Source organism: Anoplophora glabripennis, unplaced genomic scaffold (genome assembly GCF_000390285.2).
Source record: "Anoplophora glabripennis isolate ALB-LARVAE unplaced genomic scaffold, Agla_2.0 scaffold451, whole genome shotgun sequence".
Lineage (NCBI taxonomy): Eukaryota > Metazoa > Arthropoda > Insecta > Coleoptera > Cerambycidae > Anoplophora > Anoplophora glabripennis.
The window spans coordinates 132,904-159,128 of record NW_019416652.1 but is presented as its reverse complement, the minus strand read 5'-3'; the positions used below and the strand labels follow the sequence as shown (position 1 = coordinate 159,128).

The 26,225-nt window shown below is 31.9% G+C and overlaps 1 protein-coding gene across 2 annotated transcripts in view; it reads right to left on the bottom strand.

The window, feature by feature from the left end:
* Nucleotides 1-23,243, bottom strand: part of LOC108909678 (potassium voltage-gated channel protein Shab) — a 193,582-nt gene extending 170,339 nt beyond the window's left edge. For both annotated transcript variants that reach the window (XM_018714076.1, XM_023455165.1), the window contains exon 1: nucleotides 23,077-23,243. The gene's annotated coding sequence lies outside the window, so the exon portion shown is untranslated. The remainder of the gene's footprint in view (nucleotides 1-23,076) is intronic.
* Between the last annotated feature and the right edge of the window lie 2,982 nt (nucleotides 23,244-26,225).

Sequence of the window (26,225 nt, the reverse complement as noted above, 5' to 3'; positions counted from 1 at the left end):
ACTTACTTTGGACGTCAATTTAAAAAATTTCGATGACATTATTGTAGTTACAATTTCAGATTCTAAAATTGGTATGTCACGTACGTTTACAATTACTTCTGTTTGAATTCTGTTCTTCTCTTCTTCTCACCTAGAAGTTCTCAAGAAATATATCAAGATTAGATTGGAAATTAAAACTTTTTTATGCGCTATCAAGCAGGTAAATGACCAACCAGTCGGAAAGAATACCCTTTCTATGATTCCTCATAAGATTGCACAGTTTTTGAAACTAGAACATCCTGAAACATATACAGGCCATTCATTCCGAAGAACATTGGCAACGTTACTGGCTAATACAGGAGCTGATGTATTAGCAATCAAGAGATATGGTGGGTGGAAATCAGCCACAATTGCAGAAAGTTATGTTCTGACCAGTGCCGGATTAACCGAGAGGCGCATGAGGCGCAGGCTTCAGGGCCCGGTAGCCTCAAGGGCCCGCTCGCACCCGACCACCGTTCCGTCGAGAAATTTTACTCTTTTTAACTAATATCTATAGAAACAAGTTTTTCAGTATCCTACACTTTGATTCCTTATTTTATATGACTGGCATGCCACTCCTCATCCTCGCCAATCTTTCATTAATCCAGGCCCTACTAACTGAATTTTGTGTATATTTTAAGAGTTTATATTTTTGTTTTCATTATTTTGTTTTTGTTGATTGTTTTTCTTGTTTCGTAGTTTAATAATAAAAATTAAAAAAAATTGTATGTTCAAATATTCATTTATATGGTTAAAACCCCGGCGAACGTGAATCCGCGGTCAAAAAAACAGGTCAATTAAGGTCAGATGTCACGAAATTTAAAAAAATAACAGATTCGCGCCAAATTTGGTATACGGGGGGTTTCGGAGTCGCTGATCACGGATCCGAGGTCAATTTTGCAAAATTCAAGATGGCGGATCCAAGATGGTTGACCAAATTTTCAAAAAATAACCAATTCGCGTTAAATTTGGTATACGGGGGGTTTCGGAGTCGCTGATCACGGATCCGAGGTCAATTTTGCAAATTTCAAGATGGCGGATCAAAGACGGCCGAACAAATTTTCTAAAAATAACATTCGTGCCAAATTTGGTATACGGCGCTTTTCGGGGTGGCTGATCACGGATCCGGGGTCAGAATTGCGAAATTGATTTTGTAATATTTTTGTTTACTTTATAACCTGAGTACCCAATCATGTTTTAAAAACGAATTTTGTAAATCCGTTCTCGGATTCGTGATCAGTGACCCCGAAAACCCCCGTATACCAAATTTGGCGCGAATCTGTTATTTTTGAAAAATTCGTGATATATGACCTTAAATTGACCCGTTTTTTTAGGTTAGAAAAAGAACCATCAATTCTGACCGCGCATTCACGTTCGGCGGGGTCTTAACCATATAAATGAACATTTGAATATAGAAAAAAAAAATTTGGTATTTTTCCTAGCACTTTTTCATGAATTTTTGCTATTTTTGGCCTGTTTTTTGAGGTTAGGAAATTCCTGTGATGTGATAGCTCAATTATGACACCGGGTTCGTGATAAGCAGGCAAAAATACTATGGATAACATATGTCGCACCTTTTTTTTGTGTGGCTATGTTGTCAGAAGCTACAAAAATACTTTTAAAGCAGTCATTTTCCAAATATTTTCTGGGTGACAAACCCTACCCCGCACCTCACTCTCGATTTCTATCCTATATAGGGGGCCCGCCAAACCCTTGCGCCTCAGGGCCTAAGACACTGTTAATCCGGCTCTGTTGCTGACAGTTTAAGTAACAAAGGATTATTTACAATGACACTTCAACTCCGAGTTCAAGTAGTACGTCGCATCATGCTGTTTCAATGGATCAGTCAGATAATATTGAGCCTCCGGTGAATGAAATGGATCAAATCATTTTGAGAAAAATGTGACAATTAGTAAACGCGAGGGGAATAATTATCCAGATTTTATAAATGTTACTAAATATAATAACTGTAAATGTAATTACTATAAATATTCATTCATAACAATTAATAAAATGTAATGTGCATCAAATATTTATATTTATTTGTTCATAAAATATGCATTTATAACTTGAAACAGCTTTTTTCCCTAGGGAGGTAAGTTACCTCCCTTACCTCCCGTTGTCCATAGCAACTTCCATTTCTACAGTAAAATCCACTTACCTCCTTTTATCTACCACAATATAGTATTTAAAAAATTATCAATTTATGGATTACATGGAATTTCATTAAATTGGATACGTTCATTTTTGAATAACCGGAGTCAATATGTTAATCTTAAACATAAAGATTCTCCTGGTGTTCAATACATAAATTCTAGAACGCAGACTATAACCATAGGTGTACCACAGGGTTCCGTGTTGGGTCCTATGTTGTTCCTTTTGTATATTAATGACCTAACCACCATTGCTTCTAATATTCATTTTACTATACAGGGTGTCTCATAATTAGCTGCCAACCCTGAACTGGCCGATTCTATGATCAAAACTAAGTAAAAAAGTTCATATGAACATGGGTCCGGAAATGCTTCCTAAGGGCACAGGAACCCATTGAAGAGGGAGGAATGAAAATCATTTTTTTGCAATATCTCTCAATCGCGTTGTGATAAATGAATGAAATTTGGTATACACAGCTAAATTTTGATGAGCAATTTGATGGACTAATCCATTTATTTCCACAAGGTCCATTGGGGTGGGTACGGGGGGCCCTTGGTACTTTGCGCGTGTAACTTTTTAATCTTTGACTTTTTAACAAATTGGACAGCAAATTCCGTTTTCCCGAACTGTTTTACGTTAAAAAGGTACTCTTGTTTCAAATCGTTATCTTTAACGGTTTCTGAGAAAATCGCTCTTGAATTAATCCCACTTTGGTTAATTTCATAGTAATTTAAATAAAAAATAATAATAATAATAATTTTCCTTTCCTCTCTTTTCCATTTAAAGGATTAATTTTTATTTAATTTAATTTTTTATTATTATTTTTTTATTAAAATTAGATTAAATTTAAACAAAAAATTATTTTTATTTTTATTGGAGTAGACTTCAATTTTCAACGAAGAATAAATTTATTTATGCCGAAAACGGTGATCATTTTGAACAATTTCTATAACTTATCAGTGCAAATTGTATGTTATTACTGTTGTTTAAGTTGTTTGTGTTTCTATTAAATAATTCTTATTCCAACTTTTTTCCTGATCGTCAAGTTTGACGTTTAAATTCATAACCAACTTTTGAATTTACAATGATTTTAAATAACAGCTACAATACATATTATTAGTTATTCGTGTTTTTATTGAACACGACAAAGTTTTTTGAAAACTAACAAGTTTTACAGTTAAATTTCCCATAAAAGAAAGTAATAATTTTTTAAGTCCACCAACGGATTAAAACATTCTGTCACATTTCAATGGTGCATCATTCCTTATCAATCCTTTAAAGGTTAGAAAATAAATTAGATAATAATCTAATAAAATTGATCATTTGTGTTGTGGTGTGACCTTAAATAAAAATTTAGGGATTATTTAAATAATAAAGAAACACTCAAACGGTAAACAAATTAGGACAACAAGAGTAGTATTTCTATCATTTTTATTCTAAAATTTAGTAGCGTTACAGTTTGCTTATAAATTGTTTAATTTATTATAACATGTAAAAGGGTTTGACAAATAAAGCGGATTGTGAAATTTTTTTGTATAATTTATTAGGTGAAAAATTATTAAATGTAAAACAAAAATTATACTTCCCGCACCATTGTGAACTGCGGTTACAATTATATTTTATTTCTGTGTACCGAAAATGTTGCAAACAAAATAGGATAGTGCTTTATATATTCCTTTTTCAATCAAAAATATATTGAAAACGTTCATTAAAAATAGCAAACATTAAATATATCCCATCGTTCTATTTGCTAAATATTAAGATGAAATCAGATTCGTTTAAAAATAGATGGAGATGAGGCATTAAATATTTTATCTAAACTAACTAAATAAGAATACGCCTGCATACCAGTGATATTTCATTATCCACTACAAATACAAAGCTATAATTGTTTGTTTTTTTATTTTCCACTCTAATTTGTGTAGGTCTTGGTGACTTTAACATTTTTATTAAGCACGTTCTTCAGTTTCCTTTTTTAGAATTTAATTCATGATTAAATAAATCCATTTTTTATAAATAGTTTTGAAGTTAATATACTGAATATGGATCGATGCTCAGTTACATTGAGAAAAAATTAAAAATAATTTTCATTTAAGTATAAATGTCGGGTATGTCCATCATTCTATATACGAAAATAAAAAACTTTATCTAAATATTTAAGAAAAATAATTTTCGGTCAAGGACCTACTAGCATATTCCCAAAAAACATTTTTGTGTAAAAATGCATCCAAAAATCCATCCATTATTTCTTTATCTATTACTACCGCTAAATAAACAGGATATTGCGTTGACATATTTTGATACATTATATGAGATTTAAGGATCAAAATGTGACTGTAATTTTGCTAGTATTTTATCAAAAAACAAGCCGAGCATGTCAACATGAATTTGGTGATCACTTCAAGCTCGTTTCAAGTTTCTTGAAGGTAAAATATGGTTTAGGAATCGAGGCTGAGTTTTAGGAAACTATTAACACATGCATTAATCACAATTATTGAGTATCTTCAAAATTTGCTGGACAAAACAGGAAAGGTACATTTTCTAATGTTTACATGTGACATTTCAATGCGAAAAATTAAAGGAAGTTGCTCTAGTTTAGCATTACTCTTCGCCACTTCCTCGATGGATCTATTTGTTCTATCGTTGTCTTACTAAAAGTACTTACTTGTCTTTAAAACCCCAGCCTAATGTCGTCGTCCTCCTGAGCCCACTCTAATCTTTTTTTCATATGCTTTTCTGAAAGCAGTGGTTTTTTAATTACACGCCAATATGGCATTTTATTTTGATGCAAATGATTTCTGATCGTATTAATTGAGATGTATTCGACGGAGTCTCATTTGTATTTGACGAAGTGTTAGGTTATGTTTGAAAATATCGTAAAATCAATTTATCCTCTGTCATCAACGTTGCAGTGGTTTTAAACCTATTTACCCTATTGCTTACAAATGCATCTGCCTCCTGATTAGTTGAGCAGTTGCTACGATTGTCAATTTTTGTCCTTTGGAATTTTTCGAAAATTGCGCATTATTATTGCAAAAAGCTATGGATGTTGATGCATTCATTCCTGCCAAAAAAAGTAGAATTGAATAACAGTAAATCAAAGTTTTTATAATAAGAATAAAAGTTTTTTTTATAAATATAAATTGCTTTATATTTTTTGACTATCCCCTAGAAGCTTTTAAAAGATTTTCGAAAACTGATTTTTCCGCGTTCGACCTTTATTTTACAGTTAACAAATGGGTGAAAAGTGACTTCAGGTACCTTAAATTGTAGGCAATTAAATTGCCTACAACATAAAACAATTAATTTTCCAATATGTCATCTAGATTTTCATAGACAGTAAAAAAAGTGAAAAACATGTAATTTCGCAACTTATTTGCAATTTGTCAACTTAGCGTTACTTCTTTCAAGTTACTTTTTTGATATTGTCATTCTTCATACACTTCCCCGTCATAAAGTGCAATAAAATGTCTGCTAATAATTTTTTCAGATTTTTCAGGTTTTCTGATCTAATTCGACTGGACTTTTGTGTAATCGTTTGTTTAAATTGTTAATAATATTTATAAGTATTTAAATAATGCAACATAAATAAATCGCTATAGGTAATGTTTTAGTAAGGAAAAAGTTTTTATAAATTTCTTACCCAATTATAAATGCATTTCTGCATATTCATTTACCTAGTGTAAATTCGGGCATACTTGTATCAAAAGATAAAGGAAACTTGAAAATCTACTCTAACAATGACTACTACTCTACTCTAACTGCTTCATTTACGCTCAACTTTGAGTCCTGCATTGTTGACACCATTATTCCACATCACCAAGCTAGTAGAATAATTTCCTAACTTTATTCAAAGTTGTATTAATTGTAAAATGACCGTCACCAATGCCACTATGAACCGCTTGAAGAACTTCTTGAACACTTTTCCAAGGCAATAAACTTTGATAATCTTTTTTTTGCATTATCTTTCCCATGCTTTTTCAAGATCACCACAACTTACTCCACAACTATTGATATTTTAAGGTTTCCATTGAAAAATTGTGGTCAAAATTTGGATCTTCACCAGAAGATTGGCCACCAAGATCACCAGATCTGAATAACTGTGATTTCTTTCTCTGGGGGGCTTTAAAAGAATTTGTTTATTTTGTTTTTTTTTACATTTGTTGTGCAAGCAGAGTTATGGATTCGCATAAATAATAAATGCAGCTCCGTAAAAAATGATTCACAGTTATTCCTCAGAGTAGACTTTACTTTTCGACGGAGAGTAAATTTATGTATTAGAGAAAATGCTAGCTATTTTCAAAAGTTATTGTATCGATAGTTCATATGGTTAAAGTTAAATTTGTTAATTATTTGTTTGTAAGGTTCCTTTTTTTAATATGTTAAAAACTAAATAAAGAATCTAATTTAATTAAATTGCTTTTTCTTGATACTTTTTTTTGCAAACTTCAAAAATGGCACATGAAATCATGGCCTACTAACCGTTAAACTACATAGACACTTTACTTTTTGTCCGATTCAATTAGTAATGAGGCTGTTTCACAAAAACCCGATTTTCTCAAAAACAGTTATTTTTTCGAAAAATTTGTGAAGGTAAAAAAATTTTTAAAATCAAATGTCCTGCAATACTGGTAAAACTATTTAATAATTGGCATACTGATAAAAAAAAAATATCATTTTAAAGCGCCCTACCCCTATAGTCCAGACCTTATTGGGCTTCCAACAGATTCATATTTTTACCAATCAAAGATAAACACAAATCATGTACCAAATTTGGTTGCTCTGTGTTAAGGCATTGCTGAATTGTTTTGCAAAACTTAACATTCATCTTCAGAGTCCACTACTTATATCTTCAACGGTTTATTCCAGAAACAAATGTTACATAACAAATAGGGGTTTTTTAAGATCCTCTACACGGGCCTGCTCTGTGTTGGTCGAATCATGAAACGCCCTGTATAGTTATGTTTTGTGTCTGTCCTGAGTTCCCCTAAAAAAATTAAAACTATTTGAACTTTCTCCGGAATTCGGGCTCTTCGTCTCTTTTCACATAAAAACTGCAAATTTCGTTTAATTTTGAACTATTCAAAAATTACTTCAAATATTAAAGATATTCTTTTTAATTTAAAAACTAAATTTTATACCCCATAACTCCGCAACACATAAAAAAACTTGTAAACAAAAGAGCAGTAAATATAAAAAAATTTAATCAGTTTTATACTGCACAAATATAAAATAGAGAATATACTGATATTTGTCATTTTGCAGCCTTTTTTAGAAAAAGCAGACTGTAACATTTATAGCAAGCTCGGAAGGAAAAATTTTATACTCAACCATTTCCGTGCAATATTCCTCAAGTTATTTTGCCCTCCAAAGAAGTTTCGAAAATTTGTATATTTTGAGAAGGTAACTACAAAAGTGTTGTTAATATACTCGTACTCTTTTTGACTGTTATTTCATTGTCTCTCCTCCAAGAACGCACTGTGTAAGTGCATCCTGTCTATTTATATCTCAATCTGAAGTAGGACCTTTATCTGAAATTATACTCATCACTGACGTCGTCCGTGTTACCTGATTAAATATACGAGTATGTTTAATAGATTTAAAAATAACCAGTCATGAAGCGTAATTACCTACTTGTAGTAGTTCTAATTCATTCCTTGTAGAAGCAAAATAAACAAAAACTTGTATATAGCTTCATTCATTAGTGCACGTAATGTTTTTTATTAACACTTCGTATAAACTGAATTTTAAAGGTTTCACGCTATTAAGTTTTATTATCTTTTATGTTTCTGTTTAACTGAAATACCAAATGTTTGTTTATAAGGTCATAAAAAGTAGCGTTGTATTTTAATAAGTATTTTTGTGCATAAAGCGTGTTCATAATAAAATAAAACGGTATCATACTTAAATATAGAGTGTCAGAGTGTCGTTTTTATTTAATTAGGTAATCTGTATTTAACTAAATTCAATTTAAATATACAGAGTCTCCCAGAATATGTGGACAATCTTTCGGATTTATACAGGGGACATGAAAATAAATCCCTATAAAAATTTTCCCTAGAGGGCCGCCCTACGGAGGTACAGGTCTCTAAAGGAAGACCCTGAAAATAGATTTTTTTTTAATAACTTTTAAAATATCTGTGCAATTTAATTATTTTTTAATACGACAGACAACAGATAAGACTCCTTAAAAATTGACCCATGAAAACAATTTGGTTTATTTGGTTTGCCAGGGACGGACTAGCTGTAACACAATAATGTCAATTTTTTTAACACCCTTTACGATAAACGCACAAAAATAATATTCTTAGATAGATCTTAAACTACAACTATTGGTTGATATCCATAAAATAAACTGTTTTCGAGAAAAAATTACTTCCGTTTAATATTTATTATATCCGTAAAAGAGAAATAAACCGATGAAATTTGCATTCTTTCTGTGCCTATCAAAAAAAATGCCACTTTTATTTACTTTCGTTTTTTCCTAAAAATAATTAAATTATAAAAAGTATTTTAAGGTATTAAAAAAAATCGATTTCAGAGGCGTCCATTAGGGGCCCTTCGTAGGTGGGCCCTCTAGGCAAAATTTGTATAGGAACTTGTAATGTTATTTCAACGTCCCCTGTATAAATCCGAGAGATTGCCCACATATTCTGGGACACCCTATATAAAAAAATCAAATGTGGAATTTTAGTTATTTATTTATTTATTTATTTGATACACCATTCAACAGAAAATATCCAATTACTGAATGCTAAATGGGTGGGAACACAATATGTAATATAAAAAAAGAAAAATGACAGTAACAATTGGTAAAACAATTCACTATAAATAAATTCAAAAGTAATAAAACTTGATAAACTATTTTACATTAATTAAAATAACAGTAGTGTAAAACAGTCATATGCTTTAGTAAAATAGAATAAAATATGATAAACATTATACATATACACAAGCTAAAATGAAAAATGCTCATAAGGACACAACATAAAATGAATAACAAAGCAAACAAAAGCCAATTAAAATCGTTATTGATTTTATGTTACAAGATTTTATGTTATTTTATGTTACATGTTGGAGGCTGTTGCAATTTCACACATGACATAAATTGGTGATGGCAATAATAAATTAGTATTAGGCACTGCGAGGTACATCATAATCGAGTAGCGTAGATTGGCGCGAGGCACGTGGAAGTTAAAACGTTCCAAAATTTGAGGACAATCATACACATAATTAATAACTTTATACAAAAAAAACAACAGAATGCATATCTCGACGTGTCTCTAAGGACTTACAGTTAAACACGTCCAAAAGAATATTGTGGGAAAATCCAATGTTGGGATATATTCCTTGAGTTCTGAAATGCACATATTTTATGAATTTTCTTTGAATGTTTTCTGAGTTATTTTTATAGACTGCATACTGAGGATACCAAACTATCGAAGCATATTCCAAGTTAGATCTTACAAGACAATTATATAAATTTACTATTGTAGAAGGATCAGCAAAATCTCTACAATTTCTTATCACAAACCCAAGGCTTCTATAAGATAATAAAGAGACATTGCGTATGTGTTCATGAAAAGATAATTTTTGATCAAACGTTACTCCCAAATCTTTTATATAATTGGGACGAGTAAGAGAGTGATTGTGAATCCTATAATCATAAATCGCAGGACAAGTCATTCTAGAGACGGGCATTATGTTACATTTATTTGTGTCGAGAGGAAGACAGTTTTCTATACACCATGTATTCACTGATGTTAAAGCATTTTGTAAGTTCTGACAATCATTTAAACTATCACTCTTAACAAATATCTTCATATCATCAGCGTAAAGTAAGAAATTAACATCTAAATATTTACTAATATCATTCAGAAAAATATTGAACATTAAGGGTCCTAATGCGTGATTTTTTTAACCTGAAACATTCAAATATTTAGAAAAATAAACACTCTGCGAAAAAAATATCCATTATCAAAATTTATTCATTCCGCTGAGGAAATACATTAGTGCTAAAATTCAATCCCCTCCTCCCCCCTCCTCGTAGGTGTGGCGGGGAGGTAACTTTGAAATCTTAAATAGGAATTCTACGGTTAAAAGTACATAGGATTTATCTGAAACATTTTTTTCAATTTATGAGAGATGGCGTCGTAATCGACGAAATTCAACTTTTTTCGATTTCTCCTACTGAAAACCTACGCATATGATTTGGAAATTGAACTGCCAACATTACTTGAAGACTTGAGCTTAGAAGTACGACAGAACATGTGATTTCAACATGATGGTATTTTCTCCGCGGAATGATTACGTTTTAATTATGGACAATTTTTTTAATAGAAGGTTTTTCGAGATATTTGAAAGATTCAGATTAAAAACATCTCCCTCTATATTGGTGCAGAATAAAGATAAGAAAGCTTTCTTGATTTCTATACATAAACAGAATGAGTTGCTAATGCGTATTTCTCCTGTAGCGCCATATTAGCTAAGCGTTTTATATCTCACATTTTTTAAATATTAACAAGTACAGGAAACATTCAGTCAAGTGCAGTAACATTCTGAAATAAAATGAAAATAGGGTATTTGATATTGGACGCAAGTTAATTTTCCCAAGGACAGAACGACAAACTCTTCGTTAGATTTATTATTCTCTCTTTATATGGAATCACAATTCCGACGTTTTGCCTTTTAGCAACCATTACCTACTTCATTTTTTTAAATCATGTTTAAGTATATCTCTGTCTCTGATAGTTTTCGAAATAATAACAATACCACATCCAATAAAATGTCATGTATATACTACATCCAAATTGAAACGTTTAATTTTAAAATGATTGAATCAACAAATTGGCAAATAGATTATTACATGGCGTACACAAATTAACTTCTACTTTAAATATGATTTTATCCCTATTTTAACTGCACGTGTGGTATCAAGCTGTCAAGTAAACGGTATGAATAGATAACCTTGAACAAAATATCAAGTTACCCAATAACAAATTTATCCCACTAAAATAATTTTTTCGTCAAAATAATAATCGCAAATGATATATGAAGTAATGTAATCCTTAAAATTTGTTAATTGAATGATGACAAGTTAATTATGCTTGTAAATCGAATAAACAAACCTTTTGATCTCTAGATGGATGTAGTGATGAAATTAAAATTGTTAATGGTCTGTTTCTGTAGTTATAGACAACAGATATAACATTGCCTTAATGTAATTAACAAATTTATAGTTCCCAGCGCTTAAATAAAAAATATATCAGATTTTGACATTGAAAAACAATCTTTAAATAACCATTTCAAGTACACATAGATACATAGTGGCAAATTTAACTGGAACAAACTTAATAAATAAAGGTTTGTCGCAAAATTCCTGAAACACGTCAATTTTTATTTTCAATTGGGCATATTACAAAGAGGTTTGTTTTTTTAATTATGTGGGAGGGTCGCAGCTGCCTCCAAGTTTTTTTTTAATGGAAGGGTAGGTTGATTAATTTTATATTTTAAAGCTTTTTCAATTGGAAAAACAATTACGTATTTTTTTGTTACTTTTTATAAGCAATGTGTCGGAAAAAATAAAATAAGGAAATGTTTACTCAAACTACTTTAATGCAAAAAAATTTCAAATCTATAATAGAAAGCATTACTTGTCTAATGTCATCCCTGATTCTTTTTCTTTGCTGAAGCTGGGCGATGTCGTTAGGTTTAGTAGCATTAACCTCGCTTTTTAGATATGCCCATAAAAAAATCTATTGGGGTAAGATCGGGTGATCTTGCTGGCCGCTCAATTGGGCCTCTTCTTCCATTCCACCAATTCAAAAACACTTCGTCGAAATAGATCCGTACATTCTGAGCAAAATGTGGTGGTGCCCCGTTTTGTTGAAACCATATCCTTGGTCAAATAAATGGGGGTCATTCATTGAAAAATACAGGACCTACTATGCGATCCCCAATAATTCCAGCCCAGACATTTGTTTTTTGAGGTCTTTAAGTATGGCATTTAGGTATACAGTGCGGATTTTCGTCATCCTAATAACGGCAGTTATGTTGATTGACGTGCACATGTAATGTGAACGCAGCTTAATCAGAAAACAGCACATATTCCAAAGTAATTTGCCCACCATCGATAGAAGCCATAATTCGCTCGCAAAAGTCAAGTCTAAGATCAACATCATCTTCATTAAGCTCGAGCAGGTTTTGCATCTTATATGGGTTCTTTTTTACTTGTTCCAGCATTTTTAAAACGCTTGTGTGACTGACATCCCGAACGCGAGCTATTTGTCTAGCTGGAGTAACAGGATTTTCATCAACTTCCAACATGTTCAACCAGGTTTGTTCCTCAATTTTTAAAGGCCTTTGTCGAGGAGCATGCCTCGTGTGACTCAACTCCCGATATCGAGTTCCGATTTTGCTAATCGTACTTCGATTAATTGGAGGTATTTCTGGATGAACTTCAGCAAACAAACGAGCGACTTCAACCTATGTTCGACTTCTGTTCCCATATACGATCATCATGAAAATTTCTATACGACTGAGGGTAACGCAAATTGTAAAAGATGTAAAACCAACGTCGAAAGAAAGTTTTGCACTTATTATCAGAGAAATTTTTCAGAATATAACGTTACAAACTTTATAAATGCACTTAATAGTGAAAGCTGGTCTAATTTATTTGATTATTTTCACGATCTGTTTTTGTCTCATTTTAATAGTTGTCTTCAGTTTACAGACGGAACGTTAAAGCCACAAATAAGAATTGGGTGAACTAAGATGTCAAATTGTCTAGTTCAAACTTAAAAACTCTGTATTCTCTTAAAACGCTTAAATATAAATATCCATTGTTAATCGACTTTTATAGATTGGCAAAACGAAAACATGAATTTCTTGTACGCAAAATGAACTTTCTATCAGAATAAAAATTTTTCTTCAGACAATCCCGCTAAAATGGTTTGGAATATGACCCCTGAAATATCAAAAAATTAGAAATCATAATAACATATCAATAAAGTATGATGGTAGACAGATACTAAATCCCGAGGAATTAGCGAATCTATTTAATTCTCATTTCATCAATGCGCCCCTGGAAGTTGTACAAAATATTGCCAAGGATAATAATAGTGATACAAATTTTAATAATTTTGCAGTTAATTTGACATCTTGCCCAATTATGTTTTTGAAACCCTTAGATACTAATGAACTTCTTAGTATTGAAAAAATAAATTAAAGATATAAGTGGTCCACTGGTCCAAATGATATCCCGCTAGATGTATTTTTAATGTTTCCAGTTCACATTCATGTAGAGGCATTTTTAAAAACTATTTTATTCTCAGTCTACCTAGTATTTTCATAATTGCCTTGTGTAATTATGTATTTAACAATAAATCTAAATTTTATACCAACATGGAAATTCATGAAATTAATACACGACAAAAAAATGAATACCATATAGCATTTATGAGACTGCAGCTCACCATGAAATCATCAAACTGTCTGGGCCTTAAGGTATTTAATAAATTACCTAATGATGTAAAGACCTGTTGTACTGCTGAACTTTTTAAAATGAAACTAAAATCGTAGGTACCTAATTGATATGTGTCCGTATTCTTTGGATGTGTACTTTAGATTTTATTGGACTGCGATTTTGTTTTTTTTATGTGAACTATGTATGATCTAATGTGTTGTTAATTTATTTAATTTAGATTATAAGTTATGTGTGACAAATTCTTATTACTGTGTAAAACTGTCTATTAGAAAATATATTATTATTATTATTATTANACTATTTTAATTTTTGTTGTTTACAAACGTGCGTTGAACATATTTTTTTACATCATCATTTAACCACTTTTTTGAACAATGCATTGGGTCAAAACTTGTTAAATGTGAACTAGTTTTATTATTACTATTATTATTAAAAAAAAACTACCGAGCAGGTGTTAAGGTATGCAACTGTTATTGTGGCTTATCAAGTAAGAAAAAAATGTATACATTAAAGAAGTTTCAGTAAACATTTCCTTATTTTATTTTTTTCTGGCACATTGCTTATAAAAAGTATCAAAAAAATATGAAATTGTATTTGCAATAGAAAAAGATTTAAAATAAAAAATTAATCAATCTACCCTTCCATTTAAATAAAAGTTGGGGGTGCAACCCTTTCATATAATTAAAAAAATAAACAAACCTCTTCGTAATATGCTCCATTGAAAATAAAATCTGACGTGTTTCAGGAATTTTGCGACAAACCTTTATTAAGTTACAGGATTTGTTCCAATTAAACTTTCAACTCTGAATATCCATTTTGAAATATATATTAATTATTTCTTCAAATGGTTGTTTGCTATAATGATTTTGCTAAGTGCTGTTAATTTAAAAGATTTATAATATAAAATATTTTATGACACAAATTAATAAATTTACATTTTTTGAGTATGATTTATAAAAAATAATACCTCAATATTCATACAGATATTCTAAATTCTTTTTTAAAACTAGTCAACGTGAGTTTTCTGTGCCACATCGAAAAACTAATGCATAATAAAAAAAATTAGTTATGAACTTGTGAAGCGTGAGGATTTTTTTTCAATGTTGGTCTCTGTTAGTATTTTCCCCTATATTACAAAATTTTGTGTAGATTGAAAAATTGTATTTAGAAATTAACAATTTGCAATGTATTTGCTTCTAACTAAAACAATGAAACAACTATGGTCTCACGGTACGAAACAACAATTTTGGGCGGTCTTTCAATAGAAAACGAATACGAGAAACTAATTATAGAACGGACCTAAAAATCTAAAAATATTTTGGCAAAGTCAGGTAGGTATATACACTTGACCGTGTATAATTTTAATATACGTAGTGTTATTAAATTTTTAAACATCAATAAACGGTTTAAATTGTATAGAATATAATTTTCAAACAACTAATTAATGTAATGAGATGATAACTATAACAATTCTGCTAAAAAGTTATTTTCTTGTTGGATAAATCTCAATTTTCGTAGGAGTTCATGTTAGATTCTTATGTCTACAACTCGCATATGTTATACAAAGTGTAACTAAAATAACTGGTCAATATCAATAAACTAGAAAAATCTATGGAAATGTGTCCCCGAAAGCTTCGTACTCTTCCTAGAGAGTATTGAAGTTTAAAGAAAAACTGAAAAAGTAGGCAGGTCCACTATGCTAATTTTATATTAACTTTTGTTTCTCACATGCATATGCGTATGCCACATATTTTAACAGGGGCGTAGTTCTAAGGGTGAACTTAAATCATTTTCGAATACTAAAACTAAAAATAGTTTTGTTGTTGCATGTAGCTAGGATGCATCGTTATTGTTATTGTCAAGTACCTATTATTATTATTATTATTATTATTATTATCGTGATGATAATTATACAGGCCCAGAAACAGAAATCGAAAAGTCCTTTTTTCCCAGTCTAGGTGTCCATATGACCCCATCACGTATAGATCAAGGTCAAATGAAGGTCAAATACATTATTACCTAACTCAAACAATTTTTTTAACGCCGGATTCTGAGAGCGGAAAATTTTACTTCCGAATACGCTTCGACTTGTTGGTCGAACCGACCTCTGAAGGTCATTTGCAGGTCATCTAGAGGTCAAATCCTTCTTTTGATCTCTCGCTGATATCTTAATTGGGAATGGGTCTCGAACCAGTTGACCTCTATGTTTTTGGGGTCGCTGATTACGATCTCGGTGTGCGTATGACCCCATCACGTCTAGAGCAAGGTCAAGTGTAAAATTTTCTGGACTTTTCGATTTCTGTTTGTGAGCCTGTTGTAGGGACGTTGAATAAGTTCTCTCCGTTTTCCAACAAATCACATTACCAAAATTGCATACTAGTCCAGATGGTATCTGTTTCAAAAAGTCCATATTTGGGTGAATCGTATATCCACGGAGATTTTTGAAAATATCACTACAAATTAAAATTTTTCTATGCGCATAAAAAAAAAACGTGAGCTTAACTTTTGGCGGCACAATATGTTTAAAAAATTCGAAAAATGTCATGTTTTTCTTCCTATTTAAGAGGAAAAAAATGTTTGTAATTAATTTTTTACAAAATATGACTAGTTACAAATCGAATGAATCATGATTATTATTGTAAAAATCGAAAAAATTGTCAAAAATGGGTTAAAAAACATTACTTTTTAGGGATTTTTTTTGGGGTCTTTAAATTGGGTCAAAATCGGACCTCTAGAAGCTGAGATGTTACAAATTTTTAAGCGCGTCGCGGTTTTGAACTCGCCGATTCAATTTCGAGCAGGCCGAAGCGGCCGTGCTCTTCCACTCTGCTTCTCCCACTATCACCACCCGTATATACGATTTTCTTGAATTTCTCGCTTGCATAAATAACTTCAAACACGTTTTAAAGTAGGTTGCCAATGAAGTACTGCAAACTTAGACTTGGTAAGTACTCGGAATACCAGGCATTTTTCGAAAAATTAGCCCGGATGTCCCAGTACATTTAGTGTAAATGACTGTTAACTTTGATCAGCTATAACTACGTAATTAATTGACCAATCGATCTGTTTATTTTTAAGAAGCGTCTTTCCAAGAACTTTTAAAACCTATTTTAAAACTTTGATTTGGTTGACTATTCACACAGTTATTCTAATTGTTTATAAGTACAAAAATTCGACCAATGTTTAAACAAGCACCAGAGCTCTCCTAATTGACGGATTCGAATTTTTCAAAAAGCGTTTGAAAGCTTGAGAACCCTTCTATATGTGAGTAAATTTTGATGTATCTAAGGGCCTTGATTTTTGCTGTGCAAAATTTTCAAAATTTGCAATTATTTTTCAAAATCTGGATTGCATAATAATTATTATGCAAAATCCATAGAGCCGATTTTGAAGAAATTTGGTGTGATGATTTTACATAACATGAAGTTTTCTTGAGCCAGATATGAAGGTTCTATACCCAATCTAAAGACCCCAAAAAAAATCCCCAAAAAGTAATGTCTTTTAACCCCATTTTTGACGATTTTTTCGATTTTTACAATAATAATCATGATTCATTCGATTTGTAACTAGTCACATTTTGTAAAAAATTTAATTACAAACATTTTTTTCCTGTTCCATTTTCGCCTAAAGTCAACTCTTGAAAATATACATAATTAAATAGGAAGAAAAATACGACATTTTTCTAATTTTTTAAACATATTGTGCCGCCAAAAGTTAAGCCCACGTTTTTTTATGCGTATAGAAAAATTTTTATTTCTAGTGATATTTGAAAGCCAAAAAACCAAAAATCTCCGTGGATATACGATTCACCCAAACCAAAACAGATACTGCCTAGTCTATACATGTAGTTTAAGATGGTAATGCACCTACATTGTAAAAAAAAATCAATCAATTTCACTCAATTTTACTCAGTAATGTATCAATTTCTGTCCACCCCCGATTGAGTGAATTTTTCACTCTATTAGTGTGAGTACAACTAAAATTGTTTGAGTGAAACTGCAGCAGAAGTGAGTGAAATTGCAGCTAAAGCACACATAATTCTTGTTGTGACTTACGGCGACTATGCTCTGTCACAAATAATATGCAGACATTGGCATAGAAACTTAAAAAATAATGATTTTGATGTTGAAGATGAGGAACGCGCTCTGCCGCATGGCGCACCGAAACAGTTTGAAGATGAAAGATTGGAGGATTATTTCATGAAGACTCAAGTCAGATGCTAGTTGAATCATAGGGTAGCCCATCGAAAACGTACCGCAAGGCATTACAGGGTAGTAAAGAACTTTTCGGCAAAATCCAAAAACAGGTCAAATTTGTTTCTGAGGGGGACAACTTTTGGCTCAAAAAGCATACCAAAATCTTCAACCCCCTAAGTGGGGGTGCTATCCCCTAAATTTTTTCAAATGGGAATGGGGGTCAAGTGGGGGGTCATTAGAAAGGGCTTTTAATTCTCTATACATCGATTCTTACTTTTTGAAAATCGATTCATTATTTTAGAAAATATGCAGCTTTGAAAATACGAACAATATTTTTGACGAGAAATGCGAAAATCGATTTAATTTTACTTCAAAACTTACGGTATTAGTCAAGTAAATGCTGAAAATGTTGTCCGCCAACTTGCATACAATGATACAGGTTGTCTTCAAACCGTTGTCGAACATTCTGGAGCACTTGCGGTGTTACTTCGCGACATACATTAATGATTCGTCCTCGCAGATCTTCCAAGGTATCAGGTGGAGTGCTGTAAACTTTGCTTTTAATGTGCCCCCAGAGAAAGAAATCTAAAGGATTTAAGTCGGGTGACCGAGGGGGCCACTCAATTGCACCTCTTCGTCCTATCCAGCGTCCTGGAAACGTCTCATTTAGGTAATTGCGCACATTGAGCGAGTAATGTGGAGGAGCTCCGTCTTGCTGGAAAATCAGTTCGTGTTCATTGTAAGCAGGGTCGTCCTCTATGATATTTGTTAGAGCTGGGTCGATGACATTTTGTAGTAAATCCAAGTACATATCGCCTGTCAAATTTCCAGGAAGGAAAAAAGGACCTACAATGGAATTTCCAAAAATACCTGCCCATACATTCAACTTCTGGGGGTGTTGGGAGTGTGTCTCATGGAAAATCCTTGGATTGGTATCAGCCCAGTAACGACAATTATGGCGATTCACTAAACCATTCAAGAAGAACGTACACTCGTCCGAAAAACACACATTAAAGAGGAAATTATCGTTTATCGCTCGTTCAGTCATTATTTCGCAAAATTGCAAACGACGATCAAAATCGTCTTCATTTAGCTCTTGCACTAGCCGAATCTTATAAGGATGGAATTTGTATTTTTTTAATATTCGTTGGACACTTGTACGACTCACTCCTGTCGCAGTAGCCAATTGCATTGTACTCAGCGTACTATCCATTGCCACTTGCCCCAATACCGCTATTTCCGTAGGTTCATTTAGTACCGGATTTTCAACCTGCCTCTTTTTGTTATGAACGGAGCCAGTTTCGCGAAATTTGGCCACCAATTCGCGAACAATTTTTCCAGACGCATGTTTCTCAGGATGCCGTTGGTTGAACAGTTCGGCGACCCGATTTCCGCATTCATTGTTTTTGAAAAAAAGCTCAATAATTTCTACTCTTTCTGGAATTGAGTACACCATAATTAATCAATTTAAAAGACTCGGCAGTATTGGTACTCTTCAACTACAAGTCACAAGACAGTTATCTAGCAACTTCTTGTGGCCTATCTAAATACGAAACAAAAAGCGGACAATTTTTTGCTCACCAAAATCAGGCTAAAGAATTCGCAAATCAAAAAAAAAAACAGCGAATTCTTTTGAAGGAATTTACCAAGCTAATACCGTAAGTTTTGAAGTAAAATTAAATCGAATTTCGCATTTCTCGTCAAAAATATTGTTCGTATTTTCAAAGCTGCATATTTTCTAAAATAATGGATCGATTTTCAAAAAGTAAGAATCGATTTATAGAGAGTTAGAAGTCCTTTCTAATGACCCCCCACTTGACCCCCATTCCCATTTCAAAAAATTTGGGGGATGCCACCGCCACTAAGGGGGTTGAAGATTTTGCTATGCTTTTTGCGCCAAAAGTTGCCCCCCTCAGAAGCAAACTTTACCTGTCTTTGGATTTTGCCAAAAAGTTCATTACTGCCCTGTAATGCCTTGCGGTACGTTTTCGGGCTACCCTGTATAGATGCAACTGTTGACAGTTGATGAAAAAAACTCTTTTCACGAGTTTTTATCGCAAATTCCATTTAAAACTTTTCATCATAAAAGTTTTCTTTGAGAGAAAAATCATTCCCTAAAAAGCAGTACCTATGGGTCCCATGCTTTATTGTCAAATGGTAACCACTTTAATTTTTATCAGCCGCCTCTGGTTTTTACATTATTGGTTTTGTTTTTTGAATCACTATATAAGATAATTAAGATAATAGAACACTATAATTTTTTTCTCTGTTTCAAAGGTTTAAGCTAATTCAAACAATTTCATTTTTTTAAATCTATTGAAAGAATATTTTTTAGAAAAAAATTTAAATTTATTTGAATTAGCTTAATTCCTTTAAATTGGAGTAAAAATACGTAAGCTGATAATATAGGGTATTTCAATTAAAACTTCCCATTTGGAAAATATCGGAATTAAAAAAATATACAAAAAAAAACCTGAGACGCGTCGATTTTCTTTTCAAGGGAGACGCGTGATGGCGTAAGTTTTAGTGTCTTGTAAGCTACCACTTAGACAAGGGTGTAAATGGCACCCTATGTTGAGTGTCACACAATTAAAGAATGTTATTTTATTAAATGTTCAAACTGATTTTCCTCCGCTTCCATACAATAATAAAATCTTTGCTCCACTTCCGAATCGAAGCATTTCGGACGTTATCTGAGGACAATCTTCAACAATTCGCCGACGAAGCTCCCCAAGTGAGTTCGGTCGTGTTGCATACATTTTTGACTTTAAGTGTCCCCATAGAAAAAAGTCTAGATCTGGCCATCTGGGAGGCCACTCAGTTGATTGATTCTTTAAGTGATGATTTTATTGTCATATCCATATCAAAATTTAAAAAGACGTATGTCGCTGTGAGCAGAATTGAAAAAGCTTTAAAATGAGGTGTCACTCAACATAGGGCGCCCTTTAAAGTTTGCTTTTTTACGCCCCTGCCTAAGGGGTAGCTTCCAAGACACCAAAATTTGCGCCATCGTGTGTCCCCCTTGAATAGAAAATCCACGTGTCTCGGGTATTTTTTTTTTAATTCCGATATTTTCCTGGTGGAAAGTTTTAATTGGAGCACCCTGTATAATAAAAATTTCAGTAGATTCACATTTGGCAGTAAATAATGGTATCATATGTCTAAACTAAATAAAAAAAATTAAATACGATTACTTAGTTATATTACACTACATATAACCATGTGAAATGATGATAATGAGTAATTTAATTCTACTCGTAATTGTGATACTAAAGCAATAATAACTATTCAATATTAAATTAAAATACAGGGTGTTTCATAACGATGTGCAAATATTTTAAGTAGGTGTTTAGAAAGTAATTTTAGGGGGGGTACTTCCAACATATTTTTTTTTATTTGAGCCCCCCCTGAGATAATATTCAAATATCAAAATGGCCGAAAAAAATAGCTTTTATTTTTTTCACGAAACTGGTTAAACTTAGAAATTTTAATTTTGGTACACGTTAACAACTAGTTGAATGGTATTTTTTGGTAGTCTTTTTTTCTGGTTTATGTATTTGAATGAAAGAAATTAGCACCCTTTGATTTTATTTCTCTCACAACTATTTTCTACGTTAGCCAATTCCAACAAGAAAAATAGCTTTTAATACTATAGTTCTTCCGAAGTCAGTTGAACATGCATAAAAAAACGAGCAATCAAATTTAATGAATTTCATGGGCGTCCCTAAAAAAGTTTTCTGCTAAAGGTAGAAAATTATAATAATTTGTATATAAAGTGTAGAAAATTTCTATTATATGTTCATTTGACCAACAACATATTTTAATTATTTATGTCCTCAAACAATTTTATTATATTGATGGTAAATTTCGTTTTGTTCCATTTCAAAAGCCATGTTGTAATAATATTAGCAAACCAAATATCCCTCTTATTTTTCCCTTTCGCAATTGTAATATGAATGATTAATAGAAGGGTGCCTATAATAAATTAAAATTATCTGAATCACACCAAATTCCGCATTCCCGCACTGCACTGCTAGGCGACTAGTCGACAACTGAATTTTGACAACGCAATGGACCAGAAAAACGGTGCGCATTGCTCTTTGCCCGCACGCTCATTCTTCAACTGAGCGTATACATTTCTACCACCTCCACATTTAGTTCGACCAGACCTGTATATGGGTATGGCTAAATAAATATGGAAACAAGTTTTTCAAATATTTCAATGCCGAGTTGCTGCTTAGCGACCGAACTTGGTACATACCTTGAAGATGTTGGTTCTTCAATTGACTTCGGAAAAACTAGACATTTCATTTAGAATTTTTTACTCCTCTCATTTTTTCGTATACCTACTTAATGGCTTACGAACAAAAAAATAAATTATTTTTCCTTGCTGATTAGGTACACGTAATTAATATAACAGTTACCAAACACGATCGTCATTTTTGACATGCTTTTTGCGAAAATTCTTTTTTATCAATAGGAAAATCTAAGCAAAAATGAATTAAAAATTAATTTAATATAAAAAATAAAAGCTAATTTTTTCGGTCATTTAGGGGCTCAAATCGAAAAAATTTATTGGGAGGACACCCACCCCCCCCCCCCCCCCCCAAAAAAAAATAAACTTAAAATAAGAAATTTTTTAACATTAAAATATCTACAAAAAAAAAATAGATAATATCAGTCATAGAAATTTACAGTCAGAGTATGGGTAAATAAAATATTTATTCAATAATTTTGCGTATTTAATGGAGAAAACATTCCTAAATAAGTTGTAGTAGATTTTGATTGGTCCAATTTGAATCAAATATAAATTGTCATTGTGTTAGAAAAACTATAAAACTTATTGTAGTAAGTAGTTATTTTAATACTAGTTAATATAGTTTTGTAGTTGCATTACATGCAGTTTTTTATTCACTACAATACTTCAACTTATTTTTAAATGGTTAATAAATTACATCTAGTATAGTTCCTGAACATATGTAGAGTTTTTAATTTTTCTGTTCATAATTAATATATACCAGGTACCAGATTACTAATCCATTAATTGCCAGCAGCCTTTGTAAAATAAAAACGGCAGATATTTCCAAGTATTTTATTACTAGTTTATTATTTTGATCGTATGTATTTAATTCTTGATATTTCAATAAAGCTATTATACTCTTATTTGTTTTTAGATTAAGATGTTGCCAGAAAAATAATTTCACCTAACCTTATTTTACTTACCTACAAGTATTTATATGATATCCTAAATCAGCATAGTATCTTCTACTTGTTTGTTTTTCCTCACATGAATTATAGAAACTTTCTAGAAACACAAACTTTTAATACGGAGATCATTTAAAAATTTGTAAATAACATTATTATCGGAGAACAGGCACGACGTCACATCGTGGGAACCGTAAAACTAATAGTATGCGGCAAAGTGGCATCGCGACGCTGTGCAGGCGTCCTTCCAATACAGTATCACTATAGCGCCATCTCTGATAAACAACCTTTATTTACAAGTAAAACATATATTATATGACTTGATATAAAGTATCGAAATATCAGGCCTTCGTTCCTAATTTTTTTTTATTTATAAGTTTCTTACTAAATATCATCTATAATATTTTGAGTTTTTAATAATTTATTGTATGTAACAGTATGTATGAACAGTATGTATCAGTCTCTCCTTTGTAAATACAATCATTTACGAAATGAAACAAATTATTTAAAATTGAAGTAAATACAACTGTTCATTTTTCATTAATTTTCCAAATGAATAAAACTAGGAAACACGCCTATCATTTTACTAAAATATGGTAAAAATATGATTTTTTATAAAAATGTGGCTACATGTTCAAAACAAAAGAATTTATTACTATATGGTAAAACTGATAAAATCGAGAGCAGAACTGGCAAGAATTAATTACTTGTATAAAGAAAGAAAGTGATAGATACGATATTATACAGGGTGTTCCTTAATGCTATGCGAATATTTAAGGGTGTGATTCTGCATGGAAAATTAATGATAGTTTCCTTTATAAACTATGTTCCGTTGCGAAAATACGAGGTGTTAAAATTTTAGGAAAAAGAAGTAAATTAATATTTTTGAAACCGCTTGAGATATTTCAGTGATATTTAGTACGTAGTGATAGTTAACAAAGGCGCATGTTTTTCAATACAAACATAATTTTAGAATTAAAAATTGTCACTGTTAAGTGGCGTGCGTACGAACACTGACTGATACGTTTAAAGAAAAAACTGGTACACCAACGGTTTTTTCCCAAATAAAATTATTTTTGAAATTCCCGTTCAATTCGGAAGATAAGAGCTCTCTTGAGTTTTTGTCCTGCGATGCGCCGTTTTTCAGTAAATAAAAAATACAGAACTATTTTAATTTAATAGCATAAATTAAATACATTACAGACTGGCACATGCGTGTAATGAACAACAACAATTAACAACATACGACATTAACATCACAACAGATATCAAACTATTATTACAAAAATTGTTGAAATTGGCCTCCTTCACTTAATATGACGCTTCCGCCCTCCTTCTCATGGAATTGCGTACTCGTTGAAATATCCCCGGAGTATTTTTTATACAGGGTGTTTTAAATAAAGTAGCAAAAGGGTACCAGTGATTGTAGAGCCAAAAATAAGAGGACTGAAGTAAAAATACCTTTTATGAAAGTTGAACCCCTGAACCGATATACCCTATTAAAGGAGGGGATTGAAATTCATATTTTCATTTTCTTCTTTAACATGAGGAATGCTAGAGACACAAAACTTGGTATGAGCATCCTACTAATAAAGAGACAACTTTTCAATATTTGTTCGATCATTGGCGTATTTTATAAAGGCAAATTATTTATTTTAAAAATATTTATTGGGAAGACTGATTTATTGCGCAACTTTTTTACCTCTTGTAATTTTTCCATAAAACCTATAGTTTTCTAGTAAAAAAATTAGATGCGTCATCACTAAAGGGGTAATTGCGGAAATTTGTAAAAATAAAATAGGGGGATGTCATAACAAATAAATTGTACAATTGATTAATTTATTATCAGAATAATTATGGCAAATAATATTTATACCAATAATGAATATGTCGACATGCTCCAAATGTTTTTCGAATCCAGAATAGTAACGCTGCAGTAAGATTATACCACCAAAGATATCCAAACCGACCAATTCCTCATAGACAAGCATTGACCTCGGTGGAAAGAAGGTTTCGCGAAACTGGTAAAATTCAGCCCAATCGTGAGGATGCCGGAAGAAAGCGTAATGTCCAAACTGTTGAAACTGAGGAAGCTATACTGGAACATCTAGAACAAGACTGTGGTACAAGCACAAGACAGGTGTCCAGGCAACTGCAAGTTTCTCACAGTCTTGTGTGGAATTGAATGTAGCTCATGAAAATCTTTTAGACCCTCTTCACCATCAACCCGTGCAAGAATTGAATGACCCTGATTTACCTAACCGCGTGGATTTTTGTCAATGGTACATTAATATTTCCAGGCATGACTTAAATTTCCTAATGAATATACTTTTCACCGATGAAGCAAATTTTCCTAGAGTAGGTGCAGTAAAGCTTCATAATGTTCATTCATGGTAGGAAGAAAATACTCATGAAATATTTGTTTCAAGATGTCAACCTAATTTCAGTTTAAATGTTTGGATGGGAATTGCAGGAAATACACTAGTAGCTCCTTTTATTTTTCCACACAGGCTTGAAGCGGCCGAGTTAGATTTTTGAACGAAACTCTTCCAATATTAGATACTTGAGGATGTACCCCTCGCTACACGTCAGGTGATGTGATATATGAGAATGGTTAAATGTAAATTACACGAATCGCTGGATTGGTCGTGGTCGTGATGCCCCTGTTTGTTGGCCTGCACGTTCTCCTGACGTAACGCCTATGGATTTCTTTTTGTGAGGACACATAAAAAGTTTTGTTTATGCCACTTCTGTTGCCTCCTTAGAAGGACTACGCTTAAGAATCTTAAGAATATTTCAGGCAGCAGATGACCTTCGCAATAACCAAGATCTGTTTGTGCGCGTGCGTTATAACTTCAACAGACGTATTAGGTTATGCTTGCAGCAAAATGGAAATTATTTCGATAATATTCTATAAATTTAATTTTGCATTTCTTGTTTTTCGTTGGTATTAAATTTTATTTCAGATAAATAACTTTACCTTAATACATGTCTCATAGTCATAAGTTACCAAACATTTTTCATTAATTAATAGCAAACTATTCTTGTTATTATTAACTTATTGACAGCTTATTGACAGAAAGTGTCAATTTATTAATATGATAAATAATAATTTATTTGTTATGACATCCGCCTACTTTATTTTTACAAATTTTCGCAATTACCCC